Raw genomic sequence first — 14,555 nt, forward strand, 5'->3', positions numbered from 1 at the left:
AAAAGACAAAACAAAGATACTAAATATGTTAAATAGAATAGGTTTCTCCTTTATTTCTTTCATTTATATGGATTATATTTTTTTCCTTTTCCAATTCAAATATTTTACTTAGACGAATTTATCAAGAGGACTTCCGGTGGCATTGGGTTTATGCTATGTAAAACAAAAAAAAAATCTAAATAATTCTACTATTTACGGTTGGATCCCAAGTGATCATGGACATTTAGAAATAATAAAAAGTAGAAGAGAATCCTCTTAACTAATGAAAGACAAAGGGATATAAAATAACCAATCAATGTAATCTGCAAAAGAAACAAACACAATCACAGATAATTTAATCCACCAACCGATCATCTATAGTTTTTGAAGAGCATCAACTTATATCGCTAAAAGATTTGTATAAATTAACCAAATAAAAAGTACAAAGTATCAATGACTCTATTCTTATTTCTCTCATAATATTATTGCAAAAATTCAGGTGAATAATATAATACACGTACCAATACTAACTCAAATTCTTTGTTCTGCTTCTTCTATATACACGATGTTACGAAAAGAAAAAAAAATTGGCTTAAAAAAAAACCTAGAAACACACAAAGCTGGAGGTTGAATGAATCTAGTAGCAGCTGCAACTTCGAACTACGATAAAATTCATGAAGATTTTGTAATTGTAACTCCTTTTATAGAAGTGTTTTCAAATATACAAAAAGTCGGATTCATAAACCAAAAAGAATTTGAGTAGGACACCATTTGTAAAAGACCACCGAATGTGAAGAAGACTCCTATATGATTTGTACATGCTTACGATATTAACGGGATTTTTATTTTTTCCTAAGATATATATTATTAGTGTTTATATATAATTACAGTTTTATCCAACTTAAAACATACTTACGAAGGATAAAAAAGACGAACAACATTTCAATATGGTTTTCATACTTTTAATATAATATAGATCAATTTAGAATTAATATTTGTTAAAATTTAAATTTTTAATTTTTTATATACATAAATCAAAATTGTTAGATTCGGTTGAACCCAATAATTATACTCTCATTTGCCACTGAAAGACAATGATGAGAGATTAAGAGCTCGTAACAGCACAAGCATAGTTTCTTACTTTATTTCTTCGTTGGTGACTTGCCCAGTACTTTGGGGAGTTCATAATTTAGTGTACACAGATGTTACCCCTACCCGAAGGAGTAGAGAGGTTGTTTCGAGAGACCCTTAGCTCAAAAGACGAATAGAGACAATAGATCCTTACCAGCAACATCTACCATAGAATATATAATTTATGTATGCCAATTAAAAAAAGTATTAAGTGAATATGAACGGCTATTTGTGTAAGGATCCCTATATATCGCTGACCTCTTTGGGCTGGAGATTTGGACCCATTCAAAACCACGATAAAAATTCTAATTTGGGCCTGATAACTGGGCCCAAGTCAAATTACCTTTTGGCCCATCCGTCATAATCCACCAATCACACAACTTTTGGCTTTCCTATATAAACCATACGAAACCCTAACTTCACTTCCTCCCATCACTGCCGCATTTCTTCTTACATTTATAGATTCGCTCTGATAAGTAAAAAGAACTTTTCGATCATCACCAATTCAGAATGAGAGCTAAGGTATATGAATTCTGTGGCATATCATTTTCAATTTTCAGTAAATTTTTAATCCTCAATTTTGTTAATTATTTTTTGTTTTCGTTTTCAGTGGAAGAAGAAGCGTATGAGGAGATTGAAGAGGAAGCGCCGAAAGATGAGGCAGCGATCCAAGTAAAACCGTATTTCGCCCTAATCGAACCGAACCGAACCGCATCTTTAGGTTTATGCTTTAAGTTCTAGTTTAAAATTTCAGCGACATCTGAGTAGTGTTTTTGCCCTAATGGCACTGAATTGAGATTCTGATATCCGTTCTTTTGTTATAAAATTATGCTACTTATTATTCGTGTTGTTTTTTTGCTCTATTTTATTTACGTTGCTTTTTATATCTGATTTTGAGTTTGTTGATGTGGAGTATTGGCTCTTGGCCTGCTAGCTATTTGTTTTTAATAATCTGCATCCATATATTCGCGGTAACCTCAAAACAAGAAATGTTGGTATAGATCGTTAACTAAATGTAATAATTATATATGTATTTGTTTTAGTGTTTATATAATTTTAAGATTTCAATTAAAGATGTTTACAGTTTCTGCTTGGGGAAGATTGTTTTGCTGTTTGAAAAGTGCTATGATTAGTGGACTGGTGGATTCGTTTGGTTCATTATCAGGTGCAGTTACTTATTGAAAAGATACAAAACTGAGAAATTATTTTAATTTTGACCTGAACTTTCAGTGATGTCCAGAACAATTTGGACTTGAGACCGATACCATTGTTAATGAAATTTGCGACCTGCGTAGTGTAGTGTGGATGCTAGGCAACTGAGTTCCTGGACCTTTTTCAATTGTGGATTATAACTTCAAGGAACGCTAGGAAAATAAACCATAATATACCAGAAAAGGAAAATGATCTATGCTCCTCCAGATGTTAGCTCGTTTGGTGTTCCCATGGTGCACTTTTTGGCAATGATGATATGATAATGTCAACTTGGAGTTGCAGGGTTGTATGACATTGTTGTTTTATGGAAGGTTGGAACTTTGGTTATTATCATTGAGTCAAACATGGATGTTAGCCTATGCTTTGGTAGTATTGGAAGTGTTTTTAAGTTCGCTTCTTTCTACAATTTTACTGCCAGAATGCGATGTCCCGAGTGATTATTTTATCGTTTAGCATTGATTGCCTTATATGTCTTGCATTTGAAGTGGTTGTTGCATCATTCATGTGTTTTCAAGGCTTACCAACTAAAGTTTGGCTCATTAGTGCCTGATTTCGGCGGAACTGATATTTCCTTTGTATTGGCTAAGTCAGTGTCTGATTCTCTAACAATATCTACGGTACTAAAAGCACTTTGGGTGCTGCATAGTGGCTTAATTTGGGAGAGGTTAGTTTTGTGCCATTGCTGCTCTCTTCTGGAATTTATAGAGTCCACAATCTTACGAGTGTTTAAAGATACATCGAATAAGTAAATTTCTAATTTAACGGCTCATGATATATGTCTGTTGCATCGTGTCTGGTATTTATTTAGATGGATGCGGGTAGAGGGGTTTGTTAATCTTTGTGTTTTGAAGTTGAACAGTGGACTTCTTGGTCATAAAATACATAAGAAAGTTCTTTGTATGACTACTTGATTCTGCAAAAATAAAGAAGCGGGTGGTGCTCCTTGTCATAATTCCTGTTCATTTAGCTCTGCTTAATTTCTATGTTTACTGATTGGTTCTGCATCGAAACCACCTGTAGCTAGACCTTTTTCCTTCGAGGAATTGGGAACCCATCGAGGGAGTGAAATAGCCCCGATTTTTGCCAGTTTTCTCTAAGCAATGCGCTTTTATTGTATTTGATGCACTTGATAACCCATGTCGAATTCTCTTGGAGTAAGGTTGGTGTCCTACCTTGCGACATATGCGTCGAGTCAAATATTTAACATTTTAATCAATCTCTCATAACTTGCAAAACATCCATGAAATACGAGTTGGAAGTTGTTTGGATTCATATCAATAGTAAAAATTAGAAGAATGGCTCAGATGTCTGAGCAAGCTGAAGATCAAATTGAATGCCTGTATTTTTGAGTTACCTCGAGACTATTAGAACTTTCTGTTCTAGTTAAATCACCCCTTTGTCCTTGTTGTTTGTTACTCTCCTTTTCACTACTATTTTGACTTGTACTACTTTAAATGGCCCTATAAATGTAGTTGACACCGTAATTCTTACTACCACTTATATCGGAAGGATATATATACATATTTAGACTAAAGATAACTATTTGCGGCTTGACAGTTTTAAAACAAATTTTCCTACTATTAGTATAAATAAAAGTGTGAACTGAACCTCTCAGGGGTTGATTGGTTGGAAAGAATTTATTTCAGGATTAATTATCCCAGGAATAGTTATTTACCTTTCCATTGGAATAAAAAAATATTATAATTCCGGGATAATTATACCGTAATTTTCTACCAACCAAACATGGCATAAACTCTTCTTAAATTTAGTCTTGAGATTAATTATTGCTTATCCTCTCAAGAGCCACAATTTTCTGTTAGCGATACTCCCATGTACCATGTCACCCACATACAAAAAGCTAAGAACACGAAGAGATCCCAAATAAGGACCTCATTTAGTCTGACAGTTTCAAACTTCAAAAATTTGTGTCGGCTTGGCAATGCAAAAAACTTAAGAAAACGTCTGAAGTTTGCCTAGACAATCTATCTGAAGTTTGAACTTTGGACTATCAACCAAAAGATCGATAGTTTCCATTATGAACAACACCAACTTAGTCTTGGTTCATGAATATTATGGTATTTACACATGAGCTAAGAAATTTCCTGGCATTGCATTCATTAGGTTTGGCTGCTTTTGTGGAATATTTGATAGATACTATGCCCTGTTTGACAACTTTGAAGGCAAAAATAAAACTTGACTAAGGTTTCTTGTGGCTAGCACGACTTAATAGGAATTATTTGTCCATATTTTCTTGGAGTCTGCATTCATCCACTTTTAATAATTCCTAGTAATAATAGTTCGGGATGAGCACAGTACTACCTAATGAAGGACGTCAGTACTTCAGATTTTTATAAACTTAATTTGATTAAGCTTTGGCTTTTTTTATAACTTTATTCTGCTAAACCATGTCAATCACACACTAGGGACATTCTCTTAATTCCGAGTTAGGGAATGAGAAAAATGCAATACATCGTCTCTCATTGATAAAGATAAAATACTATGCATAAAGTTAATTGTTATATAAAAAATATGGTACTAATCTTCTATTGCATTGCAGGAAATAATAAAATTCGCAGAAAATCAACAAATCACTACTTGTCATCACTTGGACTAGAACGAAACTAAAGATCAGAGATTCATATATGGACCCCATCATATAGAAATGAGCACAGGGAGAAAAATGAATAAAATATCAAATACCTTGGTGTAAAATAAGAAAAATAAAATGCTCTCTTCTCATGCTCTCGGCGCAAGTTAGTTAACCTGCGTCGGTGTGGATATCTATGGCAGGAGGACGCGGTGGAAGAACAAAGAAAGTACCCATAGTCACCTTTGGAAGCTCTGTCGGTGCACACATGCAACCAGAATCAACAAATTTGGAAACTGAGTTAATAACACCAACACATCTGAGTAAAGTGAGGAACCCTAACGAGGCTTGGCGGTCTTCAACTCCAATAGGAGCTGCTAAGAAGCTTCAATTGAGTTCAGATTTTACAATTGAGAAGCGGAATGGGGCCGTAGAATCATCAATTGAGCACGATAGCACAACTATTGAAGCTGTGGTGCAGGAACCCAATGAAACAGTACTGAAACAGGGCACTGATCCAATTGCTTCAATACAGGAGAAGCCAACACAGCCATGGGTGAACTTATTTTCTAAGAACAAAACTATGGAAAACGGTATGGCTCTTTCCTATATAGCACCTCAAATAGTTAATGGAAAGATTGTGATCCAACTAGAAAAAGAGGAAGTGGAACGAGAGACCGGAGAGTGGAGAGGATCCTTAATTGCTTATGTAATTGTGAATTGCTCAGGGTATAATGCTATGCGAAGATATATCGATCAAAAGTGGAATAACATTACAAGTCCTGATTTGTTCATGCATGACGAAGTGTATTATATCATCAAATTCCAAACTATTGCTGATATGCACGAAATCCTGTACTTTCGCCCATATACCATCAATAATCGACCCATCATTTTGAAGCCATGATGTAACGACCTGACCGGTCGTTTTGAGAGTTGTAGCCTCGTTCCCCCATTTACTACTCATTCTCTGGTTTATTGTTGTTATGTAACTTGCCGGGGTAGTTGGTTCGGGTCCGCAGAGGTTTCAGAATGAGTTGAGACACTTAGTCTCAAGGTTGGAAACTTAAGTTGAAAAGGTTGACAGGATGTTGACTTATGTGTAAACGACTCCGGAATTGAGTTTTGATGGTTCTGTTAGCTCCGTTGGGTAATTTTGGACTTAAGAGCATGTCAAGATAGTGATTTGAAGGTCTGTGATTGATAGGCTTGAAATGGCGAAAGTTGGAAATTTAGAAGTTTGACCGAGAGTGGACTTTGTGGTTATCGGGCTCTGATTGGGGCTCATGGAGTTGGAATAGGTCCGTTATGTCATTTATGACTTGTGTGCAAAATTTGAGGTCAGTCGGACTTGATTTGATAGGTTTTGACATCAAATGTAGAAGTTGGAATTTCTTAGTTTTCATTGGGCTTGAATTGGGTTGCGATTCGTTGACTTTATGTTGTTGGACGAGATTTGAGGCCTCGAGTAGATCCGTATTATGTAATGAGACTTGTTGGTATATTCAGATGGGGTCCCGAGTGGCTCAGATGTGTTTCGGGGTGAGTTTTGAACGAGTTTGTGCATTTTGGCACTCTGATGATGTTTTGGAACAGTTGAAGTGCGGAGGGCACATTTTGGAGTGCTGAGGAAAATCCTCATGTGCAGACCGTAGACAAAATGTGCGGACCGCAAAAATCCTCTTGCGACCGCAGAAAAGAGAATCTGCAGGTTTGATGGTCTGACTTCGGAAGCTTATATCTTTTAATCTATATGGAATTTGAAGAGGATCCAAAAATGAAAGTTGTAGCCTTTTGAGTCTAGTTTTCATAAAGTTAATCTATTTAGCATTTGGATATTTGTACAGAAAGCTATGATCAGTTTACTGAAGTTTAGTAGTGCAGTCACTGTTGAAGTGCGACCGCACAATTTGGATTGCGTCCGCGGAACGCGGACCGCACAAAAAAATGTGCGTTCAGCACAATGGGAGGTCAGATTTTGTACTATATAAATGAAGGCTAGAGTATTATTTCACATTTGGACTTTGGGAGCTCGGTTTGTAGCGATGTTTGTAGTTTTTTCAAGAAATTCATCGGGGTAAGTAATTCTAACTCGGATTTGGTTAATATACATGAATATATTATTGTTTTCATCATTTAATTAGTATTTTGAGATGAAAAGTTTGGGGAAAATTGTAGAAACTTCATAAACTATAATTTGAGGATTTGAAGGTCGTTTTGTGATCAAATTTGACTAATTTTGGTATGGTTGTACTCGTGGTTGAATGTGTGTTCAGATTTTGTGACTTTTACCGGATTCTGAGACGTGGCCTCGGAGGTTGACTTTTTGACCTTTGATTTAAGAACTTGGTATTTTCTTATGGAATTGATTCCTTTATCTCGTGTTGATTGTATCGAATTGTTTGTGGCTAGATTAAAGGCATTCAATGGCCGTTTTGCGAGGCAAGGGCTTGCTAGCAGAGTGATTCGAGTTGCTTGAGGTAAGTATCGTATTTAAACTCGGTTGAGACACTAGTTACGTGAATTGTTATGATAGCCACGTGCTTTTGGGTGTGCACATGTGTGGGGATGATCCCGTGTGCGGGCACCGGGGTTGTGTATTCATGTTTGGGTTGTGCTCGGGCTCCTATAAGCCCAGAAATGACTGTTAGGATTCTAGCTTCGATATCTAATATGTGGTAACAATTTATGTGATCTAATTGAGCCATGATGAGTCTACTTAGAGGTTTAATCCCTGAACGAACCTGATAAATGCTTTTCATTAATGAAATTTTCGGATTGAGCTACGATAGCACACTTTGCACATGCCTACACTTTAACATGTTATTTATACCAGTCAAGGGATAAGAGAATCTTATTTCATTTATGACATACTTATACACTTGCTACATTGCTTATGTATGATATTTTGGACTGGGGCTTGCGGCTATGCTGGGCGGATTATATTATTGGCACGTGAGTTGTCCATGCAGCATGTGAGTTGTCCGTGCGAATATACATATTGATATTATTAGCATGTGAGTTGTCCGTACAGCACGTGAGTTGTCTGTGCGAATCTATATATTGACATTATTGAAACGTGAGTTGTCCGTGCGGATTCTATTGTTAGCACGTGAGTTGTCTGTGCAGCACATGAGTTGGTCGTGCAGTATGTGAAACTTGTAATTTCTTGATCATTTATCTGATTTACTTATTTTCTTTCCCCTACATGCCATAATACTATTGAGCAGGTTATTTGAGGACCAGTGCACATGCATACACGGATATTCGTATCACGAAGCCTTATGTGCTAGCTTTAAATCTCACATTATGTTAATAAAAAAAGGGATAGAATTTTACTGATTTAACTAGTGACTTCAACAAATTAAGCTCCTATTACCTTGCACTGTTTATTTGCGATACTTATTGAGTTGGTTGTACTCACACTACACCATGCATCTCGTGTGCAGATTCAGGTATTTTAGGGCATGCCAGTTGTTGATCGTGAAGTCTACCTGTTCGGAGATCATCGAGGTAGCTGCTTGGTGTCCGCAGACCTTGATCCTCCTTTCTCTATATTTCAGTTTTATGTATTTATGTCTTACTTTCCAGATAGTGTACGAGACTATGTTGTTATATATATATAGATGCTCATGTACTCTGTGACACCCAGATCTTTTGGGAGGATTCTTGTAATGGTTTTGAGGTACATATCTAGTTTTTGTGAAATTCTTAATTATTTAAACTTACTTCCGCATATTTGATTTTAAAAGTGTTAGTATGCGTGAGATATCGGCTTGCCTAGTACTATGATAGGCTCCATAACGACAGGTCGAGTTTTGGATCGTGACAAGTTGATAGTAAAGCCTAGGTTACATAGGTCTCACGTGTCATGAGCATGTTTAGTAAAGTCTTGCGGATCGGTACGAAGACATCTGTACTTATCTTCGAGAGGCTGCCGAACCCTTAGAAAACTTTACATTCTTGTATTCTTGTCGTGCAGATTTGTTGATTCCGGTCACTAAATTTATGTTGTTCTATTCTCTCACAGATGGTGAGGACATGTACTATCGGTCAGGAAGGACAACCACCAGTGCCACTAGCTAGGGCCACGAGAGTCCGATGTCGCGGTAGGGGCGATGGTAGGGGCAGGGGTGCAGCTCGTACAACAGTTAGAGCGGCACCTGCAGATCCACCAGTTTCTCCAGCTTAGGAGCAGGTACCAGCTATGGTTGGGACAGTGGGGCCAACTCAGGCACCAACTGTGTTCATTGTGATTCGAGGCCTTCAGGAGGCTTTGGCTCAGAGTTTGACTGTGTGCACCAACCTTGCCTAGGCGATTTCTGTTCCGGCCGCGACAACCATTTCTCAGGCCGGGGGAGGTACTCAGACTCCCGCCACCCGTACACCAGAGCTGGTGTTGCAGGGACTTCAGACACCGGGAATTTTTGGACATGTGCCAACGGATTCTTCGCACGACAGGTATTCTGAAGACCAGTGGGATCTCATTCACTACTTTTCAGTTTATTGGAGCTGCCTTCAGTTGGTGGGAGGCTTATGAGAGGCGCATGCCAGTTGGTGTAATACCACTTATATGGTGTGAGTTCTTCATTCTCTTCTTGGAGAAGTTTGTGCCACAGTCTCGTAGGGAGGAGTTGCGCAGACAGTTTGAGCAGCTACGTCAGGATGGCATATCTGCGACCCAGTACAAGATGAGGTTTTCCGAGTTGGCCCGTCACGCAGTTTGTTTGGTTCCCGCAGATAGGGAGAGGATTAGGATGTTCATTGATGGCCTCACATATCAGTTACAGTTGCTTATGATTCGGGAGAGGGTACCCGGTGCTACTTTTGACGAGATGGTTGATATTGCTCGGCAGATAGAGATGGTCCGTAGTCAAGAGCGTGGGGGGGGGGGGAGGCAAGAGGCCTCGAGGTTCGGGTAGTCCCACTGGTGTTTATTCTGGGGGACAGTCTTACTTTAACAGGGGTCATCCTTATAGGCCCGCTTAGACGACTCGTCCAGCTCATCGTGGTGCATCAGTTAGCCACGGTGCTTACAGTGCTCGCTCAGGCCAGTCTTCATTCAGCGCACTACCAACACAGAGTTCTTACCATGCCTCGTCTGCTCAGGTTTCTACAAGCAGTTCCTTGGGTTATCAGGAGTAGCAGTTCCGTCATAGGAGGGGTTGTTTCGAGTGCGGGGACATGGGTCACATCAAGAGAGATTGACCTAGATTGTTGAGTGGGGATCCACAACAGAGTTAATGACTGATGGTACCAGCACCAGTAGTTCCACCACCCACCCAGCCAGCTCGGGGTGGGCCCCAGGCAGCTAGAGGTCTCCCAAGAGGGGGGGGCCGATCAGGTGGCGGTCAGGCCCGATTCTATGCTATTCCTGCCAGGCCAGATGCCGTTGATTCAGATGTAGTGATCACATGTATTGTCTTAGTGTTCCACAGAGATGCTTCCACATTGACCCTGGTTCTACTTATTCCTATGTGTCCTCCTATTTTACTCATTATTTGGATATGCCCCGTGAGTCCTTAGTTTCACCTGTTCATGTATCTATGCCGGTGGGCGATACTATTATTGCGGAGCGTGTATATCAGTTATGTGTTGTGACTATTTGGGGATTGGAGACTAGAGTGGATCTTTTATTGCTTAGTATGGTTGATTTTGACGTGATCTTGGGTATGAATTGGTTGTCTCCATGTCATGCTATGTTGGATTGTCACGCTAAGACCGTGACGTTAGCACTGTCGAGTTTTCCAAGGGTCGAGTGGAGAGGTTCTCCAGATTTTGTTCCGAGTAGAGTGATTTAGTATATGAAAGCCAAACGGATGGTTGGGAAGGGTTGTTTGTCATATTTGGCCTTTGTGAGGGATGTTGGTACTGATACTCCTGCTATTGACTTTGTTTCGGTGGTACGACACTTTCCGGATGTGTTTCCTACAGACCTGCGGGGCATGCCGCCCAATAGGGATATTGACTTGGTGCCGGACACTCAGCCCATTTCTATTTCTCCGTATCATATGGAACCAACTGAGTTGAAGGAATTGAAAGAACAAGTTCACGAACTTCTTGATAAAGGGGTTTATTAGGCCTAATGTGTCACCTTGGGGTACATCGGTTCTGGTTGTGAAGAAGAAGGATGGTACTATACGGATGTGCATTGACTATAGAAAATTGAACAAAGTTAAAATCAAGAACAAGTATCTTTTACCGCGCATTGATGATATCCTGCTGTACTATTGTAGCTAGGAGGAGCATGCCCAACATTTGAGGGTTGTGTTGCAGTGGTTGAAGGAGGAGAAACTTTATGCCAAGTTCTCCAAGTGTGAGTTTTGGCTTAGTTCAGTGGCGTTCTTGGGGCACGTGGTGTCCAGTGAGGAGATTCAGGTGGATCCGAAGAAGATTGGGGCGGTTCAGAGTTGGCCCAGACTGTCCTCAATTATGGAGATTCAGAGCTTTCTCGGCTTGGCCGGTTATGTCACTTCGTGGAGGGTTTCTCGTCTATTGCATCGCCTTTGACCAAATTGACTCAAAAGGGTGCTACTTTCAGGTGGTTGGATGAGTGTGAAGAGAGCTTTCAGAAGCTCAAGACTGCCTTGACCACAGCTCCAGTTCTAGTTCTACCTTGAGCTTCTGGTTCTTATATAATGTATTGTGATGCTTCTCGGATTGATATTGGGTGTGTCTTGATGCAGGGAGGTAGAGTGATTGCTTATGCTTCAAGTCAGTTGAAGCCTCATGAAAAGAACTACCATGTTCATGATTTGGAGTTGGCTGCCACCATTCATGCATTGAAGATTTAGAGGAACTATCTCTATGGTGTGTCTTGTGAGGTATTTACAGATCATCGGAGCCTCCAACACTTGTTCAAACAAAAGTATCTAAATTTGAGGCAGCGGATATGGTTGGAGCTGCTAAAGGACTATGATATTACCATTCTGTATCATCCCAGGAAGGCCAATGTGGTGGCCGATGCCTTGAGTAGAAAGGCAGTGAATATGGGTAGACTTGCATTCATTCCTTTTGGTGAGATACCTCTTGCAATTGATGTTCAGGCCTTGGCCAACCAGTTCATGAGATTAGATATTTCGGAGCCTAGTTGGGTTCTAGCTTGTGTAGTTTCTCGGTCTTCCTTATTTGATTGCATCAGAGAGCGCAAGTATGATGATCCACATTTGCTTGTCCTTAAGGACACGATTCAACACAGTGATGCTAGGGATGTTACTATTGGGGATGATGGGGTGTTGAGGATGCAGGGTCGGATCTGTGTGCCTAACATAGATAGGCTACGTGAGTTGATTCTTGAGGAGGCCCACAACTCGCGGTATTCCATTCATCCGGGTGTTGCGCAGATGTACCAAGACTTGAAACATCATTATTGGTGGAGGAGAATGAAGAAGGATATAGTGGGGTTTGTAGCTTGGTGCCTAAATTGTCAGCAGGTGAAGTATGAGCATCAGAGACCAAGTGGATTGCTTCAGAGGCTTGAGATTCCGAAGTGAAAATGGGAGCGTAACACCATGGATTTTGTAGTTGGGCTCCCACGGACTTCGAGGAAGTTTGATGCTATTTTGGTGATTGTGGATCGGCTGACCAAGTCCGCGCACTTCATTCTAGTTGGGACTACTTATTCTTCGGAGCGGTTGGTTAGGATTTACATTTGCGAGATTGTTCGCCTTCACAGTGTGCCAGTGTCCATCATTTCAGATCGGGTCACGCAGTTTACATCGCAGTTTTGGATGGCTGTACATCGAGAGTTGGGCACCCAGGTTGAGTTGAGTATAACATTTCACACTCAGACGGACGGGCAATCAGAGCACACTATTCAGATATTGGAGGATATGCTACGCGCTTGTGTAATTGATTTTGGGGGTTCTTGGGATCAGATTTTGCCACTCATGGAGTTTGCTTACAATAACAGCTACCAGTCGAACATTCAGATGGCTCCGTATGAAGCTTTGTATGGGAGACGATGTCGATCTATGGTGAGTGCACAACTATTACGCAGATGAGTGCACAACAGAGTTCTATAAGCATTCCTATGTACACAGATGAGTGCACAACGGAGTTCTATAGGCATTCCTATGTATGCAGTCAAACATTCATACCAGTCGCTTGCAGAGTTCTATAGGCATTCCTATGTATGAAGATGAGTGCACATCTAACCAGACAAGTGTCTCCTTTGCAAGATTGCTAGTTGAAGTCAATGTGACAAAGCCTTTACCAGATGAGATATAAGTTATGGATCCAACTGGGAAAGCCTTTCTATAAGCAGTGAGATATGACTGGAAACCATTATTTTGTGACAAATGGCAAGTAATTGGCCATCGTTGTCCAACTGTGTAGAGAAGAACTGAAACACAACAAATGGACCAGACAAGGAAACAAGGAGGACAAAAGAAGACTGTCCAGATATGGGTAACCAAAGATCAGGGAAATAACTCAAAAGAGAGACATCACAACAACTATTGAACAAGGTATACACGAAGAGGTGCCTCAGAATAGTGAAGATGATAACCAACATATGGAAGGAGGAGGACAAAAATAGAGACACATGCACTGGAAATACATGAACATCAGCCTAAATTCATGCAGAACACAAGGGGAGTACAAAGTTCAGAAGTCACTCCAAACAAAGGGAAAAAAGTGTCTGAGGTACCTGAACTGACCTTGCATAATTTCCCTATATTATGTTCAGTACCAGTCAAGAATGGATTTGAAGTGTTATATAGAGATTATGATGGATCATAATTAGCACCTCCTGATAGAGCAAGTGGATTTAACTCTACTCCATGACTTGGCTTTTCTGGAATGTGAGGGGCGTTAATAAGAGGTACAAACACAAGGAACTGAGGCATTATCTAAAATCCAAACACATTACTTTAACTGGGCTGGTTGAAACTAGAGTGAAAGAGCATAAAGCTCATATCATAACTAACACTGTGGCTCCAAAGTGGAAATTTCAAAACAATTACCAAAGGACTAGTAATGGTAGGATTTGATTGCTTTAGGACACTAACATATACAATGTGGACAAGCTGAGAGAGGAACCACAACTACTGCATTGCCAAGTTACTAGGAGAGAAGATGGAGTTCCATGTATTCTAACTGTCATATATGGCTTTAACACATGTGAACATAGGAGAAGTATATGGGAGGCACTAAAGGAACTGGCTCAAGGTGTAATTATACCATGGTTGATCTGTGGTGACTTTAATGCTATGCTATACCCACATGCTAGATTATTTGGTAACCCTGTTCAATATACTAAAATAAGAGAATTTGCTGGGTGTGTGCATGATCTGTTGCTAAGTGAAGTTGCCTGGAAAGGGGAATATTATACATGGACAAACAAACACCAGAGCACCGACAATATTTGTAGCGCGCTAGATAGGGCTTTTGGAAACCATGAATGGATGATACGATGGGGCCATGTAGTGATGGAGTATTATATTCCAATTATTTCATATCATGCCCCAATGCTGTTCTCTCTGGAGTTAAATCTATGTAAAGTCAAAGTGTTTTTCAGATTTTTCAATGCTTGGGCAGACCACAACAACTTTCTGCTCATAATTGAGAAAGTCTGGCAATAGAGGTTCACTAACTGGAAGATGAGAAACATTTGGATGAAATTGAAAGATCTTAAACCTCTTCT

The 14,555-nt window shown here is 39.8% G+C and overlaps 1 long non-coding RNA gene across 1 annotated transcript; it reads left to right on the forward strand.

Annotated features, from left to right (window-relative positions):
• The first annotated feature begins 1,478 nt into the window (after positions 1-1,478).
• Positions 1,479-5,707, forward strand: LOC104093083 (uncharacterized). Its single transcript, XR_011414418.1, has 3 exons — positions 1,479-1,632; positions 1,721-2,275; positions 2,411-5,707. It is a non-coding gene; the product is annotated as an uncharacterized lncRNA (long non-coding RNA).
• Positions 5,708-14,555: the final 8,848 nt, after the last annotated feature.

The sequence above is a fragment of the Nicotiana tomentosiformis genome, chromosome 2 (genome assembly GCF_000390325.3).
Source record: "Nicotiana tomentosiformis chromosome 2, ASM39032v3, whole genome shotgun sequence".
Classification (NCBI taxonomy): Eukaryota; Viridiplantae; Streptophyta; class Magnoliopsida; order Solanales; family Solanaceae; genus Nicotiana; species Nicotiana tomentosiformis.